Below are 19,809 nucleotides of genomic sequence, written 5' to 3'. Positions count from 1 at the left end.
CCGCTTCTGCTGCTGTGCGTGCGGCTGTGTGCGCGTGCGCGAGGGAGCGAGCCCGCTAACCGCGGGAGTGCCTGGAACAGGTGTTCCGTTCATCACACTCTCACGCCGCTGCAGGCTGCGGCAGCGGCGGGGACGCCTGAAGGACATACATACGGAAGGAGAAAGAAGAATGAAGCACACTATCGCGCGAAAAAAAAAAGGGGGGGGGGGGGGCGAATAATGACGAAATTTGTAGAACAGGGTATAGGGGGTGGCGGGAGCTAGCGCGTGAGATGCGGGGAGAATAGAAGTGCCGAGAAACAACGGCGAGGAACGGCGATAATGGTGACAACAGTTGACGAACGTGGCAGCGAGTCTCTCTCTATCGGCCTCGTCGAACAGTCGACTATCCGGCGCGAACGTCAGAGGGTGCTGCTCCTTTAACGCTTCATTGTAATGTCACAAGCGGGGCCCGTGCCGATCGACTTTCGCCGCGTGTTCCGCGCAGCTGCTGAGCGTGCCATTGGTAACGACGAAAGAAAAAGAGAGGAGTCTGAAGAGTCGTGTCACACAGCCTTTTTTTATCCCCCGCACGTATGCGCGCTCTCCAGTATTTCTCTTGGCTGGAACGTTTGCCTCGCTCTTATTCTTATCGGTTTCCTCCTCTCTTTCCTTCCTGCGAGCGCCTCGCTCTGTTTGTTTCCGGTTTCCAAATCTGGGAAGGCGCGATCCTGGATCGGAAGGGAACGCGGGCTGTAAGATCAGTGACCGGAAGAACCGGCGATTATGGCAAGACGGCCGCGCTGCAGACGATGCTCCGACGACGTCAAAATAACGGGAGCGGAACAGCTGACACACCCTTGCACTCATCCCACACCGAAATTTTCCGATGCCAAATGCCAAAGTGCAACCATTGCGACCATACTCGCCGCATTGCAACCGTACCACCACAGCAACCATTTGGCGTTGCAACCATAGCCGCTGCAATGCCAGTGCAACCATTGTGGCGGACATGGAAAGATGGCTTCTTTAGGCACAACACACAGCACGCGTGTCACCGTCGAACATTGATGCTCAGCTAACGTTGGGCTCAGCGCCCAGCCGGAGATGTAAAGACCGCTGTTATGCGCAGCTATATGGCCGACTTACGTCGGCCAGAGCCCGTATTGTGTTTTGAAATAGATACCACGCAGTATACAAATTCCTGTGAAGCGTTTAAAGCATATACATGTCTCACACGGGAGAGTACAAAAACCTTGCTCATCTGCAGATGAACTCCCATCATCCCTACCATAATCGTAATCGCCAAAGTGTACAGCGCAGCTTGAGTCGCCAATCACCACTTCGCATGAAAGTAGGAAAAATCCCGGGCCGCCTCCACTAACGTGAAACCTGGGGAGGGGCGAAGCATGCAGCGTATAAATGTATTCTTGTTGCCTTGGCGTTTTTTCCAACGGAGATGAAGCCGTTGGAGGGTAGAGGTATACAGCTTTGCTGCAAAATTCTCTTCCCTTTGAAGCTCGAAGCTCTCTAGCGCGAGGCGTAAACCAGTGTCCCGGTGTTTTTTTTAGTACGTGTTGCGTTCTAGAGCGACGCGTAAACATGTTTCCCCGTTGTTGGTAACGTGTACATGAGACGACGATTACGACGACGACGACAGAAGACGCCAACAGCCCCAGCCCCTAAGGGGCTTCACTTCTAATCGCTAAAGACAGGTCGCTACTGAGACCAAAGCCTCATTTCAGGAAACTTGCATTGCCCGGGTTAACGGATAACGTGGAAATCGTATAAACAATTCCTAGGCGCATTAGGAGAAAACCGAGATATTGAGAAGGAAAGGATAATGACAAAAATGAGCGATAATTCATGTTCAATAGTTTGGTATCCCTGCCAACTGAGCGAAGGAGGCATAAACGTCTTTGAGCCAGAAACGTCCACCCTATGACAGAAATGTTTCTACCGGATGGAGTGGACACCGGTAAAGAGACAGCACACCTTCTTACAGAGGATACAGAGAAGCTGTCTGGTCGATCCGCAACGAACAGCACAGTCAAAAAAGGTGAGCCACCTGAAGCTAGCGCAAGGCCACGACGAGCCCCGACGCTGTTGTGAAGGCTCAGGAGAATCACGAGCGGAGCCGCGATGGCACTGCACTAGAGATAAGTAGACACAGCGGGGACGAGTGTGGACAGCATCTCGACCACGTTTTCACGGGCCAGTGAGGTTGACAGCAAGGCGGCTTTAACACAGCTCCGATATACGTACCTTCTATCAAGAGGAGCCAAAGCCAAAGTATAGCCGGTAAGTGTTTGATGTTGCGCTTCGAGCCATTTCTTGTGTAGGTGAAGTACATCAGCACAGGTACCCTTTGGACAAGGTCGTTGTCCGGTTCGGGTGACCAGAGTCACTGGTCCTTGGTCCAGCCGGGAACTGGTCAGTGTCCCCTCCAATGCCAAGGGTGGGATGGTTTCGAGGGTAGGAGTGGGGTGTCTGACATTCCCATATTACGTGGTACAAGGTGACTGGTCTGGGGCTGTAAGGGCACGTGGAGTAATATCGAGTTGGAAACATGACACGGGGGAGTGTTCATTAAAAGGGCCATGGCGACAAAATACAGTTAACAAAGGCTTGTTCAGGGGCTAGTTGGTATGGTCTAGAATTCAGTATTAGCGTGCGCTACATTTTTGGACGAGGGACAGGGACAGTGAAAAAGACGAAGCCAAACAATGGTGCGCAGCATCATTTGGTTTTCTCTTTTTCACTGTTTCTGTCCATCGTCCAAAAATGCAGCGCACGCTAATACTGAATTCTAGACAAAATACAATTTCGGTTCATTGGAAAGGCTGCTTTGTCCCGATAAGAATGATGCCAATTTTATCGCAAACTTCAAAGAAATAATGAAGATATTAAAGAAAACACGTGAAGCAGTGGCGACTTCCTAGACACCTTCCGGTAACTTTTTATGACGTCACAAAATCTTAATTGTGCGATTGGCGGCCGCCGAACTAATTCACCGTCAAGACACATGATTGGATGTTGTAGTAGGGCCTCTGGTTTAGTTTGATCGCACCGCTTAAGTGCTAACGCATTGTGAACACGCTAAAAATTAAGTTTTTAGTGCTGGCTCATATGACGTCACTCCTGCCGATAACACGTCACCGTAGCGGGAAATTTTATTTAAAGTTTTGTAATTCTCCTTACGCTTTCTTATTTCGGTTAAAAAACGTCCTTCGTGGCTGGAATGGAGGTGGGTGAGGTACTGCAGCCTAGTTCTTTCAAACAAAACAAAGTCGTATTTTGTCTTCAAGGCCCCTTTAAGGGAAATTGCTGATTTGTATACGGCGTAAAATTGTCTTTTATTCGTTGGCAAGATACGGGTGAGGAAGCGACAGCAGTGTACAGTGTGAGAGGCGGTAATAATGTATAATGTCGTGTTAGCTTGCGGGGATAGGTTGTAGTGGCTCGTAAGGGTCGGCGCCCCCTTCAGTGAATGCCCGAGGTATGAGGGTTTTGAGAGAGGTGTGAGGCTCCTCATTGCCCCGCGAGGACTCGTGTCCGGGAGCACACAACACTACGCGAATCCAACTTAGCGAGCGAGTGAATACTCTTGAAGATGAGGAACGTGGGACGGGATACGCAGGCTTGAAGGAGGTGACGGCAGGCGGTTTGATTGTCGGTGAAGATCGTGAGGTATTGCGTGCCTGTAGCTGCTGCTGTAGCTGTTTTTGCGGCTGTTGTGACATCCGAGGTTGGTAGAGCAAGGCAGTTGAGGGTGTCGCCCTGCGAGTCAACGACAGAGAGGACGTATACATGTTTTGTGGCGGGGTAACAGCTGGCGGCGTGTAGCGCGTCGGGTGTTGTGCGGAATTAGGTGGGGAGGGCATTGACTCTTGCTGTGCATCGAGATTGAATCCACGTTTCTAGGTACCGAGATGGACAGTTTGTTGACTCGCCAAACGGGCAAAATCATAGCTTCAGACCACGCAAGAAAGCTGCCCTACAAAAGGAAATATTCATCCAGCTGCAATCTTCTATTCGGTATAAGCATGCTGCATGATATCAGGTGCCATATATACGGATTACGGACACGTTTTCTGAAATACGGACACAGTTTACGCTTTTGACGTAGGCTTTGTACGTAAACTTATAGATATTTTTACAGTATACCATCCATAGGTGTCTTTACTGTAAAGGGCTGCACATGTAGTCAGCCCTGCTACAATGAAGGTCCACTATAGTCGGGGACATACAATGCATACCTCTGGACCATAGGGAGCGAAACCTCGACAAGACTTTGCCCTTGTGCTTGCACAGAAAAAGTGGTCGGGTAAAGCAGCGAAAGGGCGAAAGGCGACACGTTGGAGCCGCAAGCCTGAGCTCTCTTTGGGTCCGCGCTTTGACGGAAATGGGTCAGTTCACCGGAGTACGTCGCATCTCATACACGTGACGCATTCTGAAAAAAATCTAAGACGCTAAACTAGGGAGCGAGAGAGGTGCGTGGATGACAAAGAAAGATAAAAGATAAACACCATTGCAAATGAAATAGCAACCTGCTGAATCATCGAACTAGAAAGTTGCATACCAAACAAGCTATCTCGTTCACAAACCAAAAGGTAAAAGAACAGTCGGCTGGATAAACTTCCCTGCCATTCCACTCTGAGCAGGGTGATTACACAGTTAGGCCCGATTGGCCACAAACTCGTGCACGAACCGCTATGTCGCGCCAGGAAAGGGTTCAGTGGGATTATATATCCACGCCAACGCTTGGCGTTTTCCCACTCGCGGCATTCGAGGTGCCGACGGGCGCCGCGCTTACGCTTGCCGTGCGCAACCGACCGTCCTTGGCGGTCTACTACCGCCCGCTTCGTTCCCACTGCCGCATATTGCTTTGTTTATGAGTAGGCTTCTTCACTGTGCAACACACAATGCGGGAAAGACAGCTTACAAAAAACCGAGCTTACAACGATTTACTTAAAGGCTGCTTCACTACGAAACACCAGTGTATCGCTGCGAAGACATTCCCGCGAGGCAATATCCGCCATCTTACCGTAAAGGTCCGAGAGAACGCCCAACCAAATTTCAGAGCTATCAAGTGAAAAATACGGGGTGGGCAATCTTTCGAGTCCGGTGCGAAAAGCTGCAAGTGGCGCACCGCCAATCAAAACTGCGGAGATTTCAAGAAAAAACAGCGAGGTGGGCGAGGTTTGGGGGAAGTGCGGAAAGGATAAATTAGTGATCACATTAACACATGAATAGATTATTCGCGTTTATTTTGTACACTTATCCGCGCTAAAGCCATCGATTTTATGGGGTGGGCCATCTTTGGGGTCTGTTAGCAAACTGAATATTTCACTCCTAAAGGGGCGTGGGCGATGTTTCGGGGGAGGCCATTCTATCGGAACTTTACGGTACGGAAAAATACGGAGCGCCGGTGAACAGGCTGCCGAGGAGAGAGGGTGGGCAGAAGTGAGAAGGAGGAGAGCGGTGTTTTTGGTCCTGCTACGCAAAAAAGCAAAAAAAAAAAACATAGAAATTAGCCTGAAACAGGAATGCGGTAAAAATTCAGAGATAATTCCTCAGACGGGCGCAAGCTTCCTCTAGTTATTAAGTTGCACTTTACTTACCAAAGAGACGCAAGTTTGAAACCGCTTCCCTTAAAGACCCGCGAGGATTCTTTTGACAAGGTCTTTCAACAAAATCAGCGACTGACATCGTACATAGGGCAGGCTAGAAGGTGTAGACGCTAGTATGCAAGTTATTGGTTCATATCATTATTATAATTCGCAGATGTGAGCAAAAAAAGGACCCCACCTTTGGCTATTTGACGTTCCTTTTACCGCATTCACGTCGTCTATAATGCTTTCTCAGACAATTCGAACAGCTGTGTAATGCCTAAAAACACGTGCTCGATAATCAATGAACTATTGTAAATACTTGAGCACAGGAAAAAGACAGATGCTGCTACGAAATAGGCTCGCTATAGGCTCGGTTCCGACAATGAACTACGCTAACAATAAACTAGAAGCTATTAAGGGGTAATAGCTGTGTGAATCGTTGAGCCGAGTTAGGGGTAATAATGGAGGCGATATCTTGAACTGAAATTCCGGCTACTATCCCAAAATTCCGATAAAGTTCGAGAAATTCCCCGGAGCGCTTGAGTCTGCTTACGTGCTTTGAGGGTGAAACCATTAAAGGAGCCATGAAGAGAAAACACAAGTTGGGTTTATTAGAAGGACTGCTTAGTCCCGATAACAATGATACCAAAATCATCGCAATCCTCGAACAAATAACATAGATATTAAAGAAAACGCGTGAAGAAGTCGCGACCCCCTAGCCAATTTCCCGCAACTTTTCTATGACGTCACGGAACCTTGTTTGTGCGATTGGCGGCCGCTTAACTGACATGTCGCGACGACAAATGTATGGGCGTCTGTAATGGGGCCTCTAGTTCCATTTGACCGCATCACTTGAATGCTAACGTGCAGTTAACGCACTGAAAATTATGTTTTATTGTTGGCCCGTATGACGTCATTCTTGCTCATAACGCGTCACGGTGGCGCAAAATATAAAAGTTTTTACATACTTCTTGCATTTTTTTTTCGTTAAAAAAACGTCTTTCGTGGCCGGAATGGAGCTGAGTGAGATACTGAATCCTAGTTCTTTCAAATTAAACGAAGTTGTATTTTCGCTTCATGGCTCCTTAAGCCTTCACCTCGCGTTACTTATCACAGACTCCTTCCCTGCTACACCGTGTTTGCGTCTCTTCGATTTCGTTTTTTTTTTCTTTTGTAGACAATAACTTCGAGAGGCAGACTGACGACAGTTAAGGGTACCCTGAAGTTTTCGAAATACAACCTTGGTTCATTGGAAATATTGCTTGTCCAGATAACAGTGATTCAATTTCATTGTAAACTAGCTATATAGATTATTGATTATACATTATCGATAATATTGATAACAAAGAAAACAGATAAGGAATGGCGGCAATCCAGCCACGTTCAGACGAGGTCTTAATGATGTCACACAATCTTGTTTGGGCGATTGACGGCCACTGACCAAAGTCGCCGTTGAGATACACGACTGGGAAGTCATAGTATGGATTCATGTTTAAAGCGCAGACAGATGATACACAAGAAGAGGACAACACGAGCGCTTTGTCGTGTATCTTCTTCTGTATCGCCTGTCTGCGCTTTAAACATGAATCAGATTCCAACTATAGCTCAACTTTACGTTCTACCGCAGTATGGACTCGAGTTCCGTTTGATCGTAGCGCCTGAATGCTAAGATATGCAGTTGACACACTGATAACTATGTTTTCAGTGATGAGCCATATTACGTCACTGTAGCGCGAAATTTGAAACGTTTTCGATATTTTTCCCTTTTTCATTCGCCTAAAATAACATCTTTCGTGGCTGGAATAGAACTAGGTGAGTTACCAAAGGCTCGGTCTGTTTTCAAAATGAACGAGGCTTTTTTTTTTTCGTCTTCATCGCCCCATGAACGTCACAGCACCCCCCCCCCCTCCTAGAGTACAGATCTGTGTGGCTGGGGTGCACCTGTCTTACCCACGTTCCCCTGTCACGTTTTATGACGTCAGCGCCGCTCCCACAATTTTAACCCTTGTTGCGCTGTTGGCGACGTGTTCATATAACGTGGTGTAACAAAATCGGCTCCTGAGCCGGAGGCCAGGGTTAGATTTCTGTCCCAGCTCCACCGTATACTGAACCTTCTTTTAAACCTAATTGATTCATCATCATCATCATCATACGCCTTGTTGTGCCCACTTCAGGTCGAAAGCCTCTCCCCAAGATTTCCAGCACGTCTATCGAGTACTCGAACGCCTTCTAATTGATTACTTGATCAAAATTAATCCACATAATCACTTTGGCCCGGATTCCCACAATTTTGTAAGCGTCTTTAACTCTTTACAGCGTTGACCGTTTTCCGTACGGGACAACAACGGCGCTTATCCGCACAACGGGGCACTGAAAGGCGCCATGATGACAAAATACAAGTTTCGTTCATTGAAAAGACTGCCTTGTCCCTATAACAATGGCGCCAATTTTATCGCGAACTTCAGAAACATAATAGAGATATTAAAGAAAACGTACGAAGCAGTGGACACTCCCCAGCCACTTCCAGGTTGTTTCTCTATGACGTCACAGAATCTCGTTTGTCCGATTGGCGCTCGTCGATCTAAGCCACTGCAGCGCGAAATTTGAATTTTTTTTTCTACGTTATAGCGCTTTCTCAGTTAAAAAGAGCGTATTCCGTTGCTGGAATGGAGCTCAGTGAGTTACCAACGGCTGGTTCTTCCAAATTGAACTGTATTTTGTCTTTATGGCATCCAATGTTAGAAGAGTGCGCGTAAGTGGCTCCAATTGTTAGCCTTGATTAGTTTCCAGCAGAGCTGTGTTTCCCCTACGCGGCACAAAGAGCGCCCTATTTATAACGCACAGGTCCGGAAGCTCATTCTAGTACACTGACCTCGATAGAGCAGCAATTATTTTCAAAATATCAGCACGTGTATATGCGACGGCCTCGGCGGAAACCGAATTCGCTCCGAAGCTCAATCCCTGCGTTCGCTTACCTCCTGCTTTTGCTTTTTATTTTATTCGCAGTGAGTGACGCCGCCCGTAGGTCACCTTGATCGCACATTTCCCTATTCATGCCAGAGTACCAAGGAACAAATTTCGCAAGAGAATACTCAAAGCAAACAGAAAATAAGGACGAGATTTCTGCCCACGCTCGATCAAAACAATGCAGGGCATACACATCGACTGAGTAGCCTTAAGGTCATTCACCTAGATCGATAAATTGTTTGTGCCCTTTCAACTACAGAGCGCGCGTGTCGTACTCCCGACGTGCTCTAGTTTTTTTATTGGGTGCCCTATCTGTACCAGAGTTCCTCTCCCCGAGTAGAACACATGCGGGCACTCCACAACCACGCAATCGTACGGCAGGAAGCGAGCATTCTCTTAAAACTTGCACATATACATGGGCTATGAAGATAAAAATACAACTTTGTTTTATTTCAAAGAACTAGCCTTCGGTACCTCGATCGGTTCCATTCCAGCCACTCACTCTTTCACTCTTTCCTTCGCGTCTGGAAGCCCTATAGTTGTCGCCAGCACGGAGCGGCACTGCGTGATTTGCTCGCCGCGTCGGATACGCCTTCCATCCTGCTCTGTTTTTGTGGCTTTTTTTTTAAGTTGCTATCGAAAAGCGTTCATTGCTGCAACTGAAGGATAACCGGGCAACAGCCGCCACATGGCCTTAGTGACGTAATTCGAGCCGTGGAAGAATTTCAGGACCGGGGAAGAGAGAAAAATCTCTTGAGCGAGTTTACAAGCTATCTGATGGGCATAGAGCGGCAATTTTTGGCTGAGGTACTTTGCGACTACCTAAGCTAAGTACTGGGTGCGTTGGGTGACTACGTTCAGCAAGCATTTAAGACTTCAAAAACAGATGAAAAAGTGTTGCAGGGTCCCTTTAAAGGGACTCTGCAAGCCTTCCGATAAACGCTTTCATTATTTCCTTCACGTCAAAAAGCACTGCCAAAAGCTGTAGTTATCCCCAATACGGAGCGGCATTGCGTGATTTGTTCGTCGCAGCAGATACGCCTTCCGTTGTGCTTTCGTGGCTTGCTTTTTGAAGTGCCTATCGAATGCGTTCATTGCTGAAACTGAAGGAAAGCCTACCAATAGCCGCCACACCACCGTAAGGACGTAATTCCGGCGTTCGAAGAACGCCAAGACCAGGAAAGAGGAAACAATCTTTTTAGCAAGTTTTTAAGTTATTTGATGGGCACAGAGCAGTAATTTTTGACTGAGGTACGTTGCAACCCCCGAATTTAAGTACGATTTGCAAGCATTTAAGACTTTGAAAAAAAGTTGAAAAAAGTGTTGCAGGATCCCTATAACCGAAAAATAAGGCAGGAAACTGTGAAAAACGTTCAAAATTTGCGCCACAGTGACGTAATATGGGCAGGATTGATGTATTAATTCACTTAATCGCCCAGCCAGCGAAGTCTCTCGATCGCACGACTTTCCTAGCAGCAATGCAGGTGCCGATTTCCGCGTAATTTCGGCGCGCAACCTGGTGCAAAAGGAACTCTAAAGCTTAGGGAAAAAATGTTTCATCACACGCGTTCCCCGCGAGCCGGCGTACATTATAGCCTTGAAAAAAAAACTTCGTCTGGGACAAGGAAATATCAAGCAGTGCAGCAGCGCGACTTAGCGCAGAACGCGGCTGTGTCTGCGCGACGACGGCTGAAACAACAGACACCGCCCACACGAAGAGGATTCATCAAAACGCATCCGAAGAAAAACGGCGGCTTTGGCTAAAAAAACAGGACAGTAATGGGCGCGGCCTTCAGATTTGCCCTCTCAAGGCTGAAATGCGTCCTCGAATACGCGAAGTTATGATTTGGTTCTTCTTGTGTCCCCCGCCAGATACGGAACCCCCCGAGGGAAGTCCTGGCCCGACCTTGGCTTCCGATCCGGCACCGAGAGCAATAGTCGGCTTCCGGGGCGTCTTTGAACGCCATGGCCTCGGAGTTATCGGTGACAAGTTATACTGTTAAAACATATATGGGCCAGCGATAGTACTACATCCCCAACTTCCGTCTTGGCGAAGCTGGGCCGAGGCAGTTCCGCAACTGGCAACATTTTAGTGTGCCGTCGGCATATAACTTGTTTTTGTACGGTGTACGTATACTCCTTCTAGGGGCGACGCCCCTTAGGAACTCGGGCTGTAGGCGCCTCATATTTATTTTATTTTTTATTTTTTATTTCTTGGCAAAAACTAAGGGGAGGCTGAGACTAAAGGCGAACGTGGCCTGATAGAGGCCTCAGCCACCCGATTTACAGCGTACATAACAATACGTCTGTTCACAAATTTAAGCATGGTATCACAATCGTAATAGAGAAATAGCACAAAGCAAAGTCATTACTACATTTCTTATGTATTACACAAAGCATAGGTCTCAAATTCACAAAGGGATCACAATGTACACATAAACATGTCATCTCCATAACCGTCGTCTCATGTAGTCACGGTACTAAAACGCCGGGACACTCGTTTGCACCTCGTGCTAGCACATAAGGCGTAAAAAAAAAAAAAAAAAACCGGGACACTAGTTTACGCCTTACGCCGGAACGCTTCGTAAAGCGTACTAAAAAAAAAAACGGGATGCTCACTCACGCCTCGCGCTAGAACGCATCGGTCTTCAAAGACACGAGATTTTTACAGCACGGTTTCCTCTCCGTTGGCAAAAACGCCAAGGCGCCAAGAATACACTTCCACACTGCATGCTTCGCCCCTCCGCAGGTTTCACGTTGGTAGAGATGGCCCGGTTATTTATTTTTTTAAAGAGAGAGAGAGAGAAATTCTTTACTGAAACCGAACAGGTCAGCCCTGCATAATGCTGGGCTTGCTACTTAAGATGGTTGGGGCAAATGTAATGGGGGTTAAATGCTAAAACGAATCGTATTAACAAAAAGAAAGGAAGAAAGAAGAAATAGAAACCATCTGACGAAAACACGCGCACGAATACAGAGGAAAAAAATAGCGATGGGCGCTTTGAGTTCTGTGAAAAATTGAAAATACAAGAGCAGTGCAGCGCGTTGGAAGAAGATTCGCAAAACGTCTCGAGATTGAAAATATACTTGCCATTTGACGATTGATAACGAAATCAGCGTTGGGATAGGGAGCAATTAACGGACGCCCGTGCATTCACCGGTTCTCAAAACCTAAAAACGAAACTGGTAACTAACATGACCGTAGCTCAACTCAAGTGCAGTGTTTGTATTTTACGCAGCGATGGTTTCAACGCAGTCTTGCAGTCACGTAGCGCAAACATGCGACTATGATATCAACCTCGATCGCGTGGTCGTCACAAGGCAGACGCGGCAACTATGTCGCCGATTAACATAACCACAACATCTCACGGAACTACAGCGCCGAAAGTGCAGATACGCACACAGAGAAACATTCACACGAACAGAAAACAACAAAGGCTTACCGCTTCTGTTTACGGCCTCCTCAAGCTACTCGAAACGATTGCGCACGGGCGAAGACCAACCTGGAGTGGTCTGCCTGATAAAGCGAGGTCTATCCACCGACCACATGGCTTTGGCGGTCAAGGGCGCCGCAGCGTACGAGAGCTCTCGCTCACAACCGGCCGGCAGCTCGAACACAAAGAGGCCTCGATTACGGCTACCTCAGCAAACGTAACGAGTAAACGCGCGGTAATTTAAATCCGTTATCATTGTTTGCCTTCATCTAACCAATGTATTCGATAACGGTCTCAGGCATCCGATTTCTCGACTGGATGAAGTCTTTTCTGTTTGCCTTTGGGTTGGAGGGAAACGAGGCTGTTTAGCTAAGCGGCGTTGGCCTCCGCGCACCTTGACCGTAACGGCGCGCGCTCCGATATAACGGGCGAGTGCTCGCACCACGCGAACCGCCAGGTAAGGAGACATCGGCAATGCGTGCGGCAAGCCGCGACGCCGATCTATATTCGGCGCCAACAACCTTGCCCCGGGGAGCGATTGGGCTCGGTCACGATACCGCCGAGCTACCACGGCTGCCTTCGTTGCCCGCTTTATGAGCACCGAGCCGTTTCTAATGGCTCAACTCCGTTCACCGAGAGGCGATGGTGATTACGATACGGTGGTTTATAGAGCTTGACAGCGCTTGAAAGAGTTCAAGTTCAGTTGATAACGAACGCTTGAAAGCGATACGTATGCGATTGCTCCTACGACATACGCGCAATGCAGTAAACCTTCCTTATTACGAAATCCCGTTACCCGGAATCTCGCTTTGTGCGTAGCATTTCATGGCCCTCACTGATGTGCATGGGGAGTTATAATCCCCGCTTTAAAGGTAATGAAGCATCGCTTTTATCGCTTTGAGCAGTGACTATTTTTCTCGCAATGTTTTCTGCGTGTTCTACTAAATTTTAGCGCTCCCATATTCCCAAAAACAAAAAAAATGGAGCTGATAGTGCCAATACGAACTGATTTATTGTTGAAGCAATTAATTATCACATCTGGCAATTAAAAGGGTTATGTAGAGCCGATTTTTCTTTTGCATCTCTTTCCAAATTTTATGACCACATGAGCCTACAAACGAAAAATGATCTTTGTAATGCACACAATTGTAGATTTACAAGTTTGGAAATAAACTAGGATCTCTGTTTCTTTCAGCCTCAACACGTAATTTCGTATTCACTCGAGCTTTTTCTTTTTTTATAGCGTCCAGCTCGGCTAAAACTCATCAATGGCGATGTCTATCGCAATAGTCATCCTTGAGAATTCCCTAAAAAAACAACCAGTTTTGGTTTCCTTCTCTATGCGCTAGAGGGACATTTATGTGGTGGCGTCAGTTGACACCACCAGGGCCGAAAGGTACAACGAAGCCCTTTTCACGATGGTTTACCGTACTAGGTTCGAGTGGCATGGAATGAAACAAAGTTGTTCTCGCGAGGCGTCAAAAAGGGAGGCATGAAATGTGCTAACACATTTCAGCACCCAATAGTACAGGAAAACTTTGTAAGACATGCATAGTAGGGAGGAGACACTGATAACGAAACTATGGCCAGTTCATCGTGGTTTATGGTTTACACGTGTGGTGTAACCATGGCGCCCGAAACAAAGCTACAGTCTTGCCACTTCATGACGCGTGCACGTCACTCTCCTCAACATCTTGTACAAGCCCACAGGGTTTTTATGGAGGACGTATCTTACCATAAAAGCAATAAAGTGAGTGGTGTTGGAAATGATGGCGTCTTGACATCTTCGGTTTCTTGAGACCATATTCATCCAGTGACAGTTCAACATGAACCATCGTACACGCCGCAGTTATACAGAGACCGCACTCACGAAAAAAGAGGTGGGTTTGGAAGGGAGAGAAGTGAATGCTCTGAGAACGTATCGTAGTCATATTATCGCAAAATTGAATGAAAAGAAAAAGAAAAATTGATGATACTTCTGCTTTTGGTGGCTTGCTAAACAAAACAACGTATGGGTACGAGCTAGTTGGTACTCCATCTAAACACCGTAAAGCGCAGTAGGCAAGATAAAGGACGAAAGGGGACAGGGACGAGCGCTAGAGGGACAAACAAAACAAATGGGGAGCTAGCGCGCGCAGTGGCGTTCGAACATGTGAGCAACCGTGATTTGTCGTCAAGCTGCCTAGCATTGAAAGAAATGATGGAAGGAGAGAGCTATATAGCTTCCAGCTGGGTAACAGAGTCATATGGCGTGTATGACATGATGCGCGTCAGCCGATGACGCTCTCGGCTCGCGGCGGTTGGTGCTGGTTTGATTGGCTCCTCGATTTATTTGCGTTCTCGTCAAGCGATGACGTATTTAGCTTTGGTGCTTACTCGGGGTATGAGTGAACGTGGTGTGCAATGTGTATGGTGACAGTAAGCGTTACTGCGACATGCTGAATGATTTCAGGAAAAAAAAAAAAACGTTCGCAGTCCTTAAATCGTTTCATGAAGTTGTTTTACTTCTGCGTATTTTTATCAGATTACAAGTGCATAAGCGCGTACCAATACAACAACTCTCGTAACTTTTCACAACCTCGCTTTAAGTCGCGGAGACACAAATATCGACCGCGCTAAATTTAGCGCACATTCTAAGCCCCTAACACTTTCGGATACTCGCTCTAAAGTGGGCCACCGAGTGCTGTAAATCCCCCGCGAGAACTTACGAAACGAAATGGCTCCGTGCATTCCCTTCTACTTTTGTGAACCTAACAGGGACATACTTCCCCCCTTTCTACGCGTCCGCGGCAAACTCCGAGTTAAATTGGCTCACAATTAAGCGAAAGCGAACAAACTAGAAAATAAGATGAAACAGGATGAAAGCTGGGCCGAAAACCCGTTAGCCGCACGAGCAGCCACGCGTGCGAGCCGCCGCTATAATAGAGTTCGGACCAGACTGCGGAGGCTTCCAAGTATAAAAGCGGGCCGCGACGACGACGCCCCAGCGCGTTTCGTAAGCGCTCCACGCGCGAGGCGGCCACCGAGGCAACCATTCTTTCGGGCAGTTTCCTTTTCTTCCCCAAACGTCGAGGTAAATGGATGAGGACTCCCCGCATCCACCGGCACGGAAAGGGGAAGGTAGCAACGCGAAATCGAAAAGTGAAGGCGGAGGGATCGTTCCCCAAAGTTTCTTTGTCCAATGAGTGAGTGCGCGGCCCCGCTCACTCCATCAACGAAAACCCGCCTCTTCTAGGGACGTGGAAGGGAGCCAGACCAAGTATTTCAGGGATGTGGGGAATAAAAGGAAACAAAAGTGTCCGCCGCCGCCGCGCTCGGGAATTCTCGTTCAAGGTCAGGGCACTGGGCCGACTCCGCGACGTGACTGGATCAATAGCAGCACGCTCTCCTCCCAGTTTATCCCTTCCTCCTGGTTTTTTTTCCCCCAGCCTCTTCCTTCTTTAGTTACCTAGGACGCACAAGTGCACCTGAGGAAAGCCGCCTCCACGTTCGGTTTATTTTTCCCTCCTTCCCTTCCCTACCGTTCCATTCCCTTCCGCTCGCTTCTCAATCTTCCCCTCCCTCCCTCCCTACCTCCTTCCCACTTTCTCTATTTGGCAGGCGAGAAATCTTTCTGAGAAGTCCGCCCGCATTTGAATATACGATGAAAGTTACAAGAAACCGCGTCGGTGGCAGTAAATTTCGAAGCGAGGAAAGTTTCCTCCGGAAGGCGGGCTGCAATCTGGGAGGCTCAAAGAGAACGAGAGGAGGCGAGCAGGGCGATATGGCGAAAACTTCGAAGCTTGTTTAAGCAGCGGCATCGCGTACCATGAATTTAAAAGAAAATAAAGTAACATTTTGTAGAAATGGAACATCAGTGGTCGAATAAAATCAGCAGTAACGGTGGGTGAGACTATACTGTATTCCTTCTTGCACGGCGCTTGGGCTTTACTGTTACATTCGCTATTTCTCGTATATAAAAATAGCACGTGCGCACGCAATATTCATATAAACAACATCACCCGCTCCAGGGGAGGAAGGGGCTTAATTTTTACAGTATATCACGTCATTTCAATGAGTCTGTTTATGTCAAGCTTAAGAAGCAAATGTTTTGGTTTTTAGAGATTATTATGATACTTTCGTACTTCACTCTGCCTTCCAAGAAGTTAAACTTACCTTTAATATGACTCCAGAATTGCATCTGTGAGCGTCCGAAAAAGACCGAGTGCTTTCCTTCAACCATAGCAGGCGCGTTGAATTGAGTGGGGTAATCCAAATGAATTCAGAGCGTCTGAATTTTTTCAATCACTGTGACCTAGAATTGCACCCGCGACACCTAGAGTTGTTGTGCACAAGAACGCTTCATTTGGGGCAATCGGGTGGATGTATTTCGCTTAATGTTTCCACACCGAATTACGTCTAAGCGAGATCCATGTCTGACGCCTTCCGACCATTCATTGCCTCGTTAAATACCTTTGGGCACCCTTCCTTTGCGTCATTTTCACCTGTTCTGTGAAAGGTTAGGCTTGCTGTTTAGTATAAATTATATGCGTCTCCCTACATGTTCTCATATGCGCGCGCACATGATAAGTTATAGCGAAAATGTACGGGCCGTAAATAGACTGTGCCGTTGTGACCAGCTGTGGAAGCGAACGCCCGCACTTTTACCCATAATGCGAGGAATGTATCAAGAGCGGTGAATATTCAGCAATTCACTTCCCTGACCAGCCGCGGTGGCTCAGTGGCTAAGGAAGGCGTTGCGGTGCTGAGCACGAGGTCGCGGGTTCGATTCCCGGCCGCGGCGGCCGCTTTTCTGATGGAGGCGAAAAGCCCCTCCACTACGGCGGGCCTCATCGCTCGCGTTGCGTCGGCGCGTTAAACCCTACAATCAATCAATTCACTTCCCTTCAAAGAGAAGAAAAACAATGTGACACAAGACCACGACACACACACTGAGCCCTGTCCAGCGTATAAAACATAAAATGAGGTGGGCTGTTTTGATCCTAATGAACTTATCCATACAAGGAAATACACAAGTTTCAGCTTTTTCACCCTTTGCACAATGCAATACAAAAAGAAGAAAAATTGAGAACTTGAGTAATCCATACGAAAACGATTCATCAACACCACAGTCACTTATAGGAAGACAACCCAACCTTACCGGAACAATTGCCGACTTCGAAACCATGCAAATAGACTCGCAACATGAACATCAACAAGAGTTGAACACAAAGCCGACAAACAATTCCACATAAGTCAAAATTGGCTATACCCACTCAGTGTTTATTGAAACTGCACACCATTTTGCCATCGTTCTATTCAGGTTTTCTTTCGTATTTATCGTACATAATTGATAACCTATTCATCAAATCCTCCAGGAACATAATAGTGCCGGGTTCTCTTTCCATACGTCTTACACGCGTGGTTTTACGTACAGTGTTTATCGAAAGATTCTAGGCCATGATAGAAATTTATACACCAGAAAAGAATTCAACACGCAAGCTAACCTCTCGAATACTACTGAAATGTTTATTGCAGAAGTGTGGCGAAACCAGTCTGTTTGCTTATTGGCATTAAATATTTTGACCGCAACTGGAGAGAGAGAGAGAGAGAGAGAGAGAGAGAGAGAGAGAGAGAGAGAGAGAGAGAGAGAGAGAGAGAGAGAGAGAGAGAGAGAGAGAGAGAGAGAGAGAGAGAGAGAGAGAGAGAGAGAGTTTATTTACAGTTGAAGTGAGCATATTTGTGGCCGGGGTCTTTAGTCCAAGACTCTGTTGATTCCGCCCCGCTGTCTGCGCCCTTTCCGCTAGCAAAAGCTGCGTTTCAGGGCAGGAGCTGGCCAGCGTGCTCTCCCACTACCCCGACGTTCGGCCTTTCCTTAAATTATTTCAGATAGAGATACTTATGACGCGGCCCGTAAATATTTGGCAAAGACTGCACTTCTCGGTTCTTTTTCACCGTACTTGCAAACTTGTACACAGCTAACTTACCCTTCACCCTCCTTTTTATAAAACTGACTGTGTTGTTTTCAATATGTTTGCTGTATGCGCTTTATTATGTTCATGTTACCTACGTTTCTCCACATTGCGTGCTTCTTTGTTTTGTTTTGTTTTGTTTTGTTTTATTTTATTTTTATTTGTTTCTATTACGTATTGTATCAATCTGTCATCCCTTTACCCCCTCCCCAGCAGGCGTTCCGGTGTCCGCCACAAGGCGCGACAAATTAATACCTGCTGGTGTCCTTTCGCTCGTCAGTTTACACCAATAAATGCCTCCCCACCTACTAGCGCACCTCAAAAGTCCAGCAAGCCGTCACGTGACCACCCAGCTGGCGAAGCATACGATAGCTACGTGAGCGATCAGCCCCACCTGAAACCTCTTCAGCCACCGCAGAAGAGCAAGAGGAGCCACGTGCTCCCGCATTTCAGGTCATATCGCGTACAGCGCGCGGGGTAAGTGGTTGCCAGCGGCCTATGAGTAGTCTCACATTTCACAGACCCGAGGGCATCTCCCTCGAGAGGCGAGGATCGTTTTACATTGGAGAGCCGTACAAAGGTCGCAGAAAGGACAAACATCCTGTCGACCGACAAAAACGGCTTAGGCAACGAAGCGTCCAGAATTCGCCCCATTTATACAACAATTGCGGTGCGCAAGCGAAAATGCTGTTCGTTGAAAGTACGACAGCCGAGGTGTGAAAAAGCTGAGACGAGCTTGTTGATGAAGTAGCCGATAAGGCCGGACTTTGACAACAACCGCACCCAATGGACTCTATTATTATTATTATTATTATTATTATTATTATTATTATTATTATTATTATTATTATTATTATTATTATTATTATCGCCGTGATCATCATCACCCCCACCGCACTTCCATCATGTCAGCTTGGTTGTGGGTCGAATGAAATACTTGCTTTAAGGAATTTTAAAGACTGAAGGATAAAGAAAAACTGAGCTTACAGTAGATCCGGGCGGAGGAGCAGGGGAAAGAAATGTCCGAAGCGGTGCGCGTCCGTGGGGCGAATCTTCGTGCTCCTTTGCCCTTATCTACTGTAACCTCAGTGTTTCTCTATCACTAACCCTTTTTAATTCCCAAAAGCAAGGTCTTCATTTGCGCCCCAACGAAGCTGACATGGCGCAGCCGACAGGATCGACCAAGGTGTCAATAATTGTCACAATCATCGCGGTCATCATAATCATCATCATCATAATCAAAGCCACTTGCATTCATTTCTAACTGCTCTTGTTTTGCGGTGTACGAGAGCATTGCTAACGATCAACTTTTCTATCTTATGCAGACATAATCGGTCTTCTGGGAGCGTTAGGCTACACATATTGACGCTTAGGTCCCTGAATAAATATATTGAGATCGTGAGTGACAAGCTTAATGTTATTGAGCTGTGGGTTTGCAAATTAAACGAATTGAAGAACAACACTCATAAGCAGCGGCATAACGACAGTAGAGGCTAAAGCTGCGCGAAAAGAAGAATATCGACTGTATAAATCTTTAATTAATTACGTGTTCTGGAAATGCGTACAACTTTTTAAAAGAGACTCTGCAACACCTCAGAAAATTTTTTCACTCTTTTCTTAGCGTCTGGAAGCACTGCAAAAGCTTTAGTTATCGACAGCACGGAGCGGCATTGCGTGATTTGCTCGTCGCAGCTGGTACGCCGTCCGTTTCTGCTATGCTTTTGAGGCTTTCTTTTTAAATTGGCTATCGAATGCGTTCATTGCTGCCACTATAAGAAAGCCGGCCAATGCCCGCTACCCGACTGTAATCAAGCAATTACAGCGGCCAAAGAACGCGAAGACAGGGAAAGAGAGAAAATTATT

At 47.1% G+C, this 19,809-nt stretch overlaps 1 protein-coding gene across 2 annotated transcripts in view; it reads right to left on the bottom strand.

Moving 5' to 3' along the window:
• LOC144145855 (uncharacterized) overlaps positions 1-19,809 on the bottom strand; it is a 328,427-nt gene that overhangs the window by 116,156 nt on the left and 192,462 nt on the right. The gene's annotated exons all lie outside the window — the stretch shown is intronic.

This window comes from Haemaphysalis longicornis, unplaced genomic scaffold, assembly GCF_048455015.1.
Source record: "Haemaphysalis longicornis isolate Haplotype H1 unplaced genomic scaffold, Haemaphysalis longicornis Haplotype H1 scaffold_7, whole genome shotgun sequence".
NCBI classification, from domain to species: domain Eukaryota; kingdom Metazoa; phylum Arthropoda; class Arachnida; order Ixodida; family Ixodidae; genus Haemaphysalis; species Haemaphysalis longicornis.
The sequence above is the reverse complement of the archived record's forward strand: the minus strand, read 5'-3'. Positions and strand labels throughout refer to the sequence as shown.